The sequence below is a fragment of the Balaenoptera borealis genome, assembly GCF_965194805.1.
Source record: "Balaenoptera borealis genome assembly, chromosome: 3".
Classification (NCBI taxonomy): Eukaryota; Metazoa; Chordata; class Mammalia; order Artiodactyla; family Balaenopteridae; genus Balaenoptera; species Balaenoptera borealis.
Genome location: NC_138866.1, coordinates 111,948,663 through 111,961,126, shown reverse-complemented (window position 1 = coordinate 111,961,126; position 12,464 = coordinate 111,948,663). Strand labels below are relative to the sequence as shown.

General features: G+C 40.9%; 1 protein-coding gene across 1 annotated transcript in view; it reads left to right on the top strand.

Annotated features, from left to right (window-relative positions):
* Positions 1-720: 720 nt before the first annotated feature.
* The window catches only part of HERC1 (HECT and RLD domain containing E3 ubiquitin protein ligase family member 1), a 227,558-nt gene continuing 215,814 nt past the window's right edge, over positions 721-12,464 (top strand). The window contains exon 1 of the mRNA XM_082383545.1: positions 721-4,123. The gene's annotated coding sequence lies outside the window, so the exon portion shown is untranslated. The remainder of the gene's footprint in view (positions 4,124-12,464) is intronic.

Genomic DNA, 12,464 nt, shown 5'->3' with positions numbered 1-12,464 from the left:
GGTGTTTTGAGAATACATTATTACCAGAATATGTAACTTTTTCTATTTAGCTGTCAGCTCCCCTCTCAAATTCTACCACCTGGGTGAAGTTCTCTCTGTCTAGAAGTCTTTTCTCTTTTCTGAGTTCTGAGAACATTTATTTTCTGCACCATCTTTTAGCTCATAGCATACTGCATTTTATTGCCGGCTGGTTTTGTTTGTTTTGTGCAAGTCTTTGTCTTCCAGAATAATTTTAATTGGTCCTTGGGTTTGGTCAGTTTCAAATTTTACCCTTACTCAGAGAAAACTGCAATAGTTACACTCTGTTTAAAGGATGATGTATTCCAGAGGACCTACTAAAATACCTATCATACATCTATAAATATCAAGTTACAATAAACATCTTGCCCTTCCTTTGTATCCTCCTTCTCTGGTGGAGCAGTAGGGTAAACACGTTTCGGAAGTTGGGTGCCTAACTTTACAATTTTGCTCATTCAACCAACAAAAGAATACAGGGCAATGGAATCCACATTGTTGGTTATTTAGCTATCTTTTCATGGACATTTATCCCCACCTTCAGTTTTCAGGACCCGAGAGGGCACGGACCTACTTTGTACAGCCTACAGTTCCAGCATGTTGTCTTACACAGAGTAGGCACCAATGAATGTGAGAAATAATTGAATAATATATACACTCTCTTGGAGTTTCTTTGTGGGGAACATGATTAAGAATAAAGTGCTAATATCTATCTCAAAGTCTTTTTGTAAAAAAGTGGAGTATAAAGAAACACATAAAAATAAGGTATTGTTTTCACATTTTGGAAAAGCTTCTTGGCCTCTGATAGGCAGTATTACCTGTATCGGAAGGACTGGTTGAAGGGAACTCCTGGAGACCAAGTATGTGAGGGGGAATGCATTCTCTCTTTCTACGGTGTTTAAACAGAAGCTGTAAGAACAAAACGTTTCTAATTAAGATACCACTGATCTTTCCCTCCATTAATTCCATCATTCTTCAAAGCTAATGGGTATATACAATGACTTCACATCAAAGACTCTTTTCTAAGGGTTTAGGAGAGGTGCGTTTTATTAGAACAAAGCAGAACTCACAACCCACAACAGAGCAATTTGTTGAAGTTATTTTGGAGTTGATTTATGGATCACTCTTTAGGAAAGGGACTGGATCCTCATTATGTGTGCTATCCTTCTAAACCTCCTTCTCCAAGAAGTGTTTCAGCTGTCCTTCCTCTCACTCAATCCTTCCCCCATACACTTATCACTTGCAGTCTCCTCACACGGCATTATACTTACCTATTTTCTTCCCTTCCTCCTCCCATTACACCATAAGCTCCTTGAAGACAGGTATTAAAGCTTGCTCAACTTAGTATATTCAGTGTCTTGCACAAGTGCCTGGTTTATGATAGGCATTCAACAAAGATCTGTTAAATGAATGGATGAATGAAAATAATGTGTCACATTTATAGAGAGTTTTAGGCTTGCAAGTACTTTCCTATGTTGACTCCCATGATACTCCGAGACAGGCAAGATACCCATAATTAGCCCTATTTATGGGTGTTAGAAAGGCTGTGTAACCTGAGGGCAAATAAGCTGCAATTTCAGGAGACACCAGGACTCCTGACTGTGGATTCCTGCTCTGGAGCCCTTTTCTGAATATTGAAAGCTGTTTGTTTCCTGAGCCAAGTGCCAAAGGCAAAACAAACTTACCCCCTGAGTCCTTTTAACTTTCTCCCTGTTCTGCCTCCAACACTTCACTCCTCTGTTGGTTCCTTTCACCTGTGACTTAGCCCCACTTTTTATTTAGGATCCACATATTCCCTATATGCAGATGAAAGATGAAAAAAATGTATTTTTCTGTTGATTTTCCACTTCCTCTGCCTGGGACCTCCTGGCTGAGCTGTAGGATTGTGGGATATGTGGTATCAGATGTGGATGATGTGTATGTGTGTACGAAGATGTAGCTGACTGGTGTGGCCAGAGAGTGTAGCTCAGAGGACTATCAGGGCCAGAGCCTTCAATGATGAGGCCTTGGCCTTGAGTTCCCCTTATTCCCCCCCACGCCGCCCTCCCCCATCTCCAACATTTTTCCCCAGGGGAAATCTGAATAAAATGAACTGGTAGAGTTTGGAGAAAGATGTTGATAATGAACTCCAGCAGATGGTGATTTAAGTATTAAAGAGCAGTCAGGGAAGGGGTGAAGTGGTGAAGGTGAGGATGCGAAATATTCAGGGCTTACTTGCTGACATTATTTGTATTTGATAATTGTATGCAAATTGGACTCAACAGTATTCATTCCTCCTTTCCACACCGCCCTGAGGGTGGAAGCTAAGGAGAGGGCAAAGGAGGGAATGTGTCAATTGGACTCTAAAATAAGCAAGAGTCCTAGTAAAGTTTTAGAAATCCAAGAAAAATGGAATGTCATGGGATGCTTTGAGTGACACAGATGCCTACATCATCAACAAGTTAAAATGAGGACGGCAAGGGAGCTTGTTAACCTTGTCTCAGCTTCACACACAATAACCAGATGATAAAGCACTGGCAACAATGACACCACTTCACATATACCCACCCCCTCACATCTAGTTTACCAGAAATAGACACACATTTCACATGTAGAAACTTAAACGTTACACATATAATAAGGCCTAGTATTTAATGAGTAATTAATATGTGTCAGGAGCTCTACATATATTTTACTCCTCACAGGAGCCCTGTGATAATAAGAACTAACATTATGAGTTGACAGATAAGGACCTGAGGTTCGGAGAGGTCAAGCAACTGGTCCAAAGTCACACACCTGGTAAGTGGGATTCCAGAATTCTCACCTATGTGACAGTGAAACAAATTATTTGACAGTGAGTCAAAAAACTCTTAGGCTAAACTGCCTCGCATATATCCAATTTATCTCCGCATATATCCATGGGGCAAGCACTCCCTCTTCTGCCTATATCACAATTTTTTACATTAGTGACACGTACATGGTCTGTATGCTGCATATTCCTCGTATGTCCCCAATTAGATTGTGAACTTCTGGAGGGAAGCGATCGGCTCCATTACCTCAGTCAGTTACACGTAACTGCTGCTCGTTAGAAAATTTTCAACGAAGGATATCAGGATGGTGGCTATAAATGCGGAGTCTTGGAGTAAGAACAGGTACAGAAGGAAGACGGGGACAGGTGTATTCATTCGACAATTTAATGAGCACCTGGGCCGGTGTTAGGTGCTGGAGACACAGTGATGACTAGGCCAGTCAGGGTCCCTCCACTCATGAGACTTCACTGTAGAGGTCGAGGTCAAGGTCAAGATCAAAGTCATAATTTACCTCTGCGTTCCTCAGCAGAAAAAACAGAGGAGTCGCAGGCCCCAGCATCTGCAGGGTTTTGGCAGTCCTGCTGCACAAATTCATGAATAATAAGCTAGAAGTAACTCAAGTGAACCGCTTTCATGTGATTGAACTTGACCGGCTAGAAGTCTTGGGCTGGCTGGTGTGGGAGATAAAGAGCGCAGAGCGCGTGGCGAGAGTCCGAGATAAAGGGGTGTGGCCGCCTAGCCTCGGCAGCCAGTTTTTCCACGCGTCGCTCCATCAGGCAGCAACAGGACGCGGGGCAGTAGGGTCTTCCACGCCCACCACGAGGAAAAGGGGGCGCGCTGGCTGGCCCCCGTACTCCTCACCGCCGTTTATGAAACGCCCCCCAATTGTGCCTCATGCGGAGTCCGATCCTCGCGGACGCACCGAGCTGCCTGGACTCTGCGAGGGCTGAAAGGTGAGGGCTGCGCGGTAACTGGGTGTTCCTAGAATCTAGGCTTCCCACCCCCATCCATTATTAAATCCTAGTCTCTTTTCTCGTTCTCCTGCAGCCTGCCCCGAGCACTCCTCCCCCAGAGGCTCTCGCCTCCCGCGCTAGGCCTTGGGGGCGGGGCGAGGGCTCCAGGCTGCGCGAGAGTTCCGCCCAAGTCCTGCGAGACTCGCCTGCCGCCGCTGCTGCCGCCGCTGCCTCCTACGTCTTTCCCTTTGACAAGTCGCCGCTGCTGCAGCAAAAATAAAGGACGCGGCCACCGCAGCCGCTGCCGAGCCGGGCTCGGGTCGCCGGAGCCGCGCCCCACCCCCACCAGCTCTGGAGCCGCGTATGGTAACGCCTTCTCTTCTGTCCTCCTGGCCGCCTGTGCGTGCGCCCCGCTGGCCCGGCAAGGCCGGCCGGAGCCATTCGGGGGCCGCCGCCGAAGGGGGCCGCCGGGGTCCCGGGTGGGTGGCAGGCAGAGGCCTGAGGAAGCCCTCCCGGCGCGGTGCGGCTCCCCGGCCCCTGAGGCCTCTCGCTGCCCGGGCGGCTACAGAGCCGCGTTAGAAGCCGAGCCGCTGGCCCGAGAGGGCGAAGGAACCCGCCCCTCTGGCGGCTTGCTGTACCAGTCCACGGGCCTCGGGGGTCGCGTCTCTGAGTTCCCCACTCCTTTATCCGCTAACGAGAGTCCCGCCCCCGGCCGGGGCTCGGACCCGGGGGTGGGGTGGCGGCCCGACCCTATTTCGGGATCCGAGGAGAGCTGCGACCCGGGTGCCCCCCGTCACCCTCCACCTTTTGAGGGGTGGAGGTTGGGACGACGTGTCTTTCCCTTTTGCTCTGCTTTTTGGGTGGGGGCAGCTCATGATCTGGTAAACCTTTCTTCAAATCTTATGGCTCTGTAAAATAACTATAAAGCTTTTGCTGCTGGGAGGGGAGACGAGATGCATTGCGAAGCCTCTGGGGTGAGATGAGGATGATGATGACGGGAGCTGTCTCAGGGAACATAGTGAAACCTTTCCTGTGATGGGTGGCAGGTTCATGGGAGACACAGGAGGACCGGAGCTGGTACCATCTCTCCCAGGAGGTTATGTAAAAGACATGCTGTGTATCCTAGAGAGCTGTGAAACACAGGGACAGAATTTTGCTTTAATTTAACAATGATTTCTATAATGCAGTAGAAAATATGGATACTCAGAATAATAGGAATACCAAATCTGAACACACTGACCCATCCTCGTAATTCCATTTCCAGAGGTAGCATTTCATGGTTAACATTTTGGTGTATTTCCTAACAGACACTTAATTTTTTCAAATAGTTTTTGGCTCATCCTTGACTGGGACTTCCCCATTCTATACATGTTGGAAAGATGATTTGTTTTATTTGAGTCACTTCTTTGACCTGCTTGATTAAAACTGGCTACTTGTTCATTAGCACTGACTGTACTGTCATCACTATCTCTTTCATTGGGCCCTCTTCCAAAATGATTATTAGCTAAATGCTTTTAAAAAAAGAAAACATTAAAAATTATTATTTACTTGGCTCTAGAACATATGTGTTTTTACAGTTCTGCCTGTGGTGGGTGCTGTAAAGGAGTAGTATTTGTGGAAAGCAAATAAACTTTGATTATTATGGTGGGAAGAAACCTGTTTACTTCAAGGCTTTATAAAATTGGCTCCCACTGGTTATTTTTAGACCCGAATCATTATGTGGCATTGTTTGTTTCATAGTGCTTTTGTGATTGGGATGGGATGGACATGTGCCTTTGATTATGTAGATTTCTATAGTGTGTGTTTATACAAGCAAAATTGAGTGTCCTTGGTACCTGTGTGCATATATGTGCATATATATGTACACACACGTGTATTAAGCACCTGTGCGCATTCGTAAATCTTGGAAGTGAGTTAAAATGTATTGTTATATTATTTGAAGAAAGAAAGCATTAGGTAGGGCAAAGAATAATCTTGCAATATTTCCCCCAAATCACATGACAGTTTTATATGGCAGAATGAGACATCTAGGGAGGTTGAAAATCTGGAGGCTTTTAAAAATAGGATAGATTGTCATCTGTCTGGGATTGTCATTGGAATGGCCTATTAAGGCCTCTTGTAATTCTAAACTTTTATGAATTTTGCTTTCCCTAAGGTTCTTATCACTTTGCTTCTTAAATTTCTAGTCATGCTGTTTGCTCGTGACACTTACCCATTCATTTGCTGGTCATGTATTCCACTCCCAGTGCAGGCATCGTGGTGGTTCGTGGAGGAGAAAGCAAATGTAAACATGTCACTTAATCTGTTTATTAATATAAACACCTGAAAATCCTATTTGATAAAAGGAATTTCAGAAGACTTGTTGATTAGGCTGGGTTGGTTAGTAGAGGATGCAAATAATAAATACAGTACAATTTTAATGTCCCAAGCATTTTTTCCCAAAAAAGACTAAATTACTCAATATTTGAAATTAAAAAAAAAGACTGCATACGTTGAACAGCTGATTTTTTAAAATTCAGATTTTCAGAACTTAAAATAACAATGATGATGACTTTGTAGTTTAGGGTGTGGAGAGAAGTTTGTATTAGGATAAAAGCAAATTGACTTGAGAAAAAACCTTGAATTTTGTGGTTGGACGACTATGTGATAATAAGTAACAAACACTATAATCTATTGACTGTTTTTTATGTAAATAAAACTTTGGCGTAACAGACAAATGAAATATGTTATTTTGGGCACATACTACGGATTATCACGATATTGAAAACATAAAAAAAAATTGGTCGTTTTAAACGAAGTTTGCAAAGCCAATAAAGTTGCAACAGCAGCAAATTTTTTTTGACTAAAAAAGGCAGAAGGTATAAAAAACATAAAGTAGGTAATTTACTTTTTAGATGCCCGATCTGGTTTTTATGATTTCAGTTTGTTCTGCTGTCACTTACTAGACCCTCTAAATTAATGGGAATATTAAATTCCAGATGGGATCCCTGAGCAAGGGAATGAGACATTCGCATAAGATGATCGATTGATGGATTTTATTTATTTTTAACTTTATTTTGAAATAATGTTAGACTTACAGAAACGTTGCAGAGATAGTACAGAGAGTTCCTATATACCCTTCACATAGCATCCTCTACTGTTGAAGACTTACATAACAATGATCAAACACAGGAAATTCGCATTGGTGAAATATTATCAACTAAACTACAGACTTTATATGAATGTCACCAGTTTTTCCCCAATGTATTTTTTTTTTTTTCTCCCAGGATCTAATCCAGGATCCCACATTGCATTTAGTTGTTATATCTTCCTAGTCTTGTCTACAATCTGTGACAGTTCCTCTGTTTTTCCTTGTCTTTCATGACCTTGACACTTTTGATGAGTACTAGTTAGTTATTTTGTATAATATTTCTCATTTTGGGTTTGTCTGATGTTTTTCTCATGATTAGATTGAGGTTCTGTATGTTTGCAAGAAAACTACAAAAGGGGTGTGTCCGCAGTGCATCATACTAGAGGTACATGGTGTTGACATGTCTTATTGTTAGTGATATTTTAACTTCGATTGCTTTATTAAGGTGAACTCTGCTGTATTCTCCACTATAAAGTTACTATTTTTCTTTTTGTAATTGATACATATCTTAAGGGAGATACTTTGAGACTATGCAGATACACTGTTTCTCCTCAAACTTTCTCCCACTGATTTTAGCAACCATTGGTGGATCTTGTCTGCAGCAGTTATTACTGTGGTATTTGCCTACTGGTGATTTTGTTATTTCCCTCGTTCCTTTTACATTTATTATTGGAATTCTTCTGTAAGAAAGAGGTGTCCCTTCCTCATTTATTTGTTAAATTATTTATTTTTATAAGTATGACTTCATGGATATTTATTTTATTCTACAGATTCTACTTCAGTAGTATCATTATCTTATTGCTCAGATTCTTCCAGTTTTGGCCATTAGGAGCTCTTTCGGGTTGTCCTCCACCCTTTTTTGAGCAGTTCCTTATATTCTGGCACCACAGGCTATTTTCCATGCTGATCTTGTATTTTTCCTTGTACCTGTCCTGAAATCAACTACTTCTCTAAGGAGATCTAGTTCCTTTTATTGGAGAACAGAATTTAAATCAAGATCTGAATGCTAGGTATGCTCACTGGGGTGTCACTGCTCCTAGGCCCTCAGAGGACAGAGCTAGGAAATATATGTATATATACTAACCTGCTCACACATGCAAGCAGACACACACACACACACGCACACACACTTATTTCTGTATTTGTCTTTCTCTATATTTTAAAAACCATATTTGAGTTCATATTAATATCTTGTATTCCAGTCCAACACCACAAGGTTCATTCCAACCTTTTTTTAAAATTTATTTATTTAATTAATTTCTATTGGCGTATAGTTGCTTTACAATGTTGTGTGTTGTGTAGTTTCTGCTGTACCAACCGTTTCTTATTTGTGACTTTTTTTTCTGACAGTGAGAAACCTGCCTCTCCTTATCTATAATACTGTATACTAATTTATTTGTTCAATTTTAGAATGCACATCAAGTAGTGACCTGTTGCTAACCCTTATGAGAAACATATTTACCAATGAGTGCAGTATTTGTATACATGTTTTTTTTCTTGTCTTTAGCCTTACAGTATCTAGTCAACATACTGTTTTTCAAAGTTACTTAGGTTAATTCTTTTGTTCCTCACTTCCTTTAGTGTGGTTATATTATTCATCTGTAATGCAGTTAGGTCTCATTCTTTGTATCCTATTTTGGGTTCCTCCAATTCTGGTTGACTTTATTTATTTTGGTATATGAAACATTACTGCTACTAAACATTACATTAAAAAAATATACTCAGATAATTGTCACTCCTTATTCCTACTACCCTATTCCCATTCCCTCCCCTCCCCCTTTTCCCCACCTGTTTTCCATGCCCTTAGGTAACCAGCTTCTTTAGTTTCTGGTTTATCCTTCCATTATCTCTTTTACACGCATGAACAGATTGTGTTTTTTTTGTATTCCTTTTTTTCTTGCATACAGTTTTTTAAATTGAGGTACAATTCACAAAACACAAAGCTCACCCTTTGGAAGTGTACAAATCATTGTTTTTTAGTCTATTCATAAGGTTGTGCAACCATCACCACTACCTAATTTTAGAACATTTTCATTATCTGGAAATGAAACCCTGTATTCATTAGTAGTACTAAGTATACTTAGTACTAAGTATAGGAAGTATTCACTTCCTATTCCCCCTTCTCCAGCCACTAGTAACCATACTTTCTGTTTGTATGAATTTGTCTATTCTGGACGTTTCGTGTAAATGGAATCATATGATATGTGAACTATTGTGCCTGGCTTCTTTCACTTAACGTAATCTTTTCTAGGTTCATCTATGTTATAGCATGTGTCAGTACTTCATTCTTATTATGGCTGAATAATATTCCATTGTATGAATATACCACACTTTGTTCATCCATGTATCAGTTGATGGACATTTGGTTTTTCTTTTCTTTTCTTTTCTTTTTTTTTTTTTTTGGCTATTATGAACATTCAGGTACAAGTTTTTATGTGGACGTATGTTTTCAATTCCCTTGGGTATATACCTAAGAGTGGAATTACTGGGTCATATGATAACTTTTTTTTTTTTAATAAATTTATTTATTTATTTTTGGCTGTGTTGGGTCTTTGTTTCTGTGCAAGGGCTTTCTCTAGTTGCGGCGCGCGGGGGCCACTCTTCATCGCGGTGCGCGGGCCTCTCATTGTCGTGGCCTCTCCCGTTGTGGAGCACAGGCTCCAGATGCGCAGGCTCAGTAGTTGTGGCTCATGGGCGTAGTTGCTCCGCGGCATGAGGGATCTTCCCAGACCAGGGCTCGAAGCCGTGTCCCCTGCATTGGCAGGCAGATTCTTAACCACTGCACCACCAGGGAAGCCCTCATATGATAACTTTTTGAGGAACTGCCAAACTGGTTTTCCCATTCCCTTCTTTCTTATATGAAGAGTGGCATGTTATAGATACTTTTTTGCACCTTTTTTTCAACTTAATAGTGTGTCCTGGAAATCACCCCAACAGTTCATTCTTTTGAAGAGATAGTCTTTTGATATTCTCCGTTTTTTTTTTTTTAATTTTTAAATTTTTGATTTATTTATTTTTTGGCAGCGCCATGTGGCTTATGGGATTTTAGTTCCCCGGCCAGGGATCTAATCCGGGGTCCCAGCAGTTAGAGTGCTGAGTCCTAACCACTGGATCACCAGGGAATTCCCAGATATTCTCCATTCTTTTTTACAGCTGTATAGTACTCTACTGTGTAGATGTATCCTAAGTTATTCAGTCATTCTTCTGTATGTGAGCACTTAGGTTGTTTCCTGTATTTTGCAGTTATAAACAATTTTGCAGTAAGTGACCTGTGAATATATATTTTTGTAGTGTAAGAGATGTATCTTCAGGGTAGATTCCTGTAAGTGAGATTGCTGGGTCAAAAGTTCTGTGCATATGTAGTTTTGTTAGGTATTGCCTAATTTTCCTCCAGAAGTGTTGTACTTATTTGCGTTCCCACCAGTAATATATGAGAGCACCTGTTTTCACCACAACCTTACCAACAGAATGTGTTGTTGTGCTTTTTAATATTTTTTTTTTTTTTGCCAGAGATGACTGATTTTAAAAAATGCCCTGCAGTCATTTCAGTGACCGGAACCCATCGTGGAAGGGCACTTAATGCCTGCCGTTGGCAGGTTCTTTTTTTTTTTTTTTTTTGGCTGCGTTGGGTCTTCATTGCTTCGTGCGGGCTTTCTCTAGTTGCGGCGAGCGGGGGCTACTCTTCGTTGTGGAGCACGGGCTCTAGGCGTGCGGGCTTCAGTAGTTGTGGCTCTAGAGCGCAGGCTTAGTAGTTGTGGCTCATGGGCTTAGTTGCTTCGCGGCATGTGGGATCTTCCTGGACCAGGGCTCGAACCTGTGTCCTCTGCATTGGCAGGCGGATTCTTAACCACTGCGCCACCAGGGAAGCCCTGTTGGCAGGTTCTTATAGCTTGAAAATGAAATATATTGTCCACTAATACTGTACTGATAACATGTAGGTTATTTTGTGCAGGGGAAATTGACTAGAAGGCAATTTCCGATCTACCCAGGATTGCTCATTTGAAACTTTTTGCATTTAATGGAGTTGCTGCATTGATTCATAATACCCATGCTCTGAAATACTTGTGGAGTTTAACAAAGGATAACTGAAATTGTAAGGAGAATATTTTTTCCTGTAGAGTATGTATGAGATAGTAATTATTGGTTCACATTGTATGCTAGTTATTTTGAACAGGACATACAGTACATATTGGCACTATGGTATGGTAGTTATTTGAACAGTAATGGCTTTATCTGGAATCTGTTTTATTTCCATAAGAAAGAAGGCCAATCTTAAGGAAGAAGAAATCGAGAGTTTAAAGTTCTGGATTAGGATAATCCTATCAGATTTTAGTGGTGCCAAGAAACTAAGACAACATGAAAAACATCTGCATCTTACAAGGTAACAAGTTCTGCTCAGGGGGACTGGAAATTTAGTTTCTTTCACCAAAAAGGACATTGTTCCAGGTGTTTGGAACACATTAATGAAAAAACAAGTATTCTTGCACCAGAGGAGCTTACATTCTAGTGGTTTTCTGATGAATTGATGTTCTCAGGAAGACAAATGATGAGTGCTGATTGTGAGTAGAATCAGTAGAGGTTTGGTGTATTCTTACAATCACCTTTGGTGGTATAAAAACCTCAAATAACACTTTATTTTACTGGTTACAAAGCAAAGCCATGAAAAGGTTTCCACAGGATGGTAACTTATGTTGTTCACCAGTCTTTTTTTCTCTCATTTTAAGTGATTCCTACCACTAGTAGTAGTAGTAGTAGTAGTAGTAGTAGTAGTAGTAGTAGTAGTAGTAGTAGTAGTAGTAGTAGAAGAATAATAGTTCCAATAGAATAATAGTATAGTATAGTTTTTTTTTCATCTGGGGTTCCATGAGAGAACTAAACCCTAATGTTCTAGGACATTTGAGCATTAATTGTATGTGAAGAATTAACTTCTCTCCATTGCACCTAGAATGGCACTAGTTATCTACTGTCCTTGGGAGAGTTGAGAAAAGATTCACTCCAATATTCATTTCAAGTTCTATGGTTCAGATGATGAACCCAGTTGAGAAAGGTCATAGTCATTATAGTTAATTAGATATTTTGTTTGTTTGTTTTTCTAACTTATTACCACTTATTAGTAGAGTGATGTTGGATAAGTTTTTATCTCTTAGCCTATTTTCTGATCTATAAAATGGGAATGATGATAGTTGCTACCTTGTAGGGCTCATGTGAAGATTAAACAAAAAAGTTTTTCCCGTCTACATTTATCCATTTCTTTGGCTTTAAGAACTATCTAAATGTTGATTGACTTCCACATTTATATCTTCAGCCCTGACCCCTTTCCTGAGGTACAGTGTCATAGTTCGTCTGCTTATTCCACATCTCATTTGGCTGTCTAAAAGGCTTCTCGAACTAAGTTTGCACAACACAGAAGTTGTGATTCCTGTCCTCATCATTTCCTCCCAATGTGCCCTTAGTAAATGGCAGGACCATTTACCTAGTCACTCAGGCCAAAAGCCTAAGTGTCACGTGTGATTCTTTTCTTTTCTTTATACCCTATAATCAGCCCATCAGCAAATCCTCTTGGTTCTATCTTTTGAA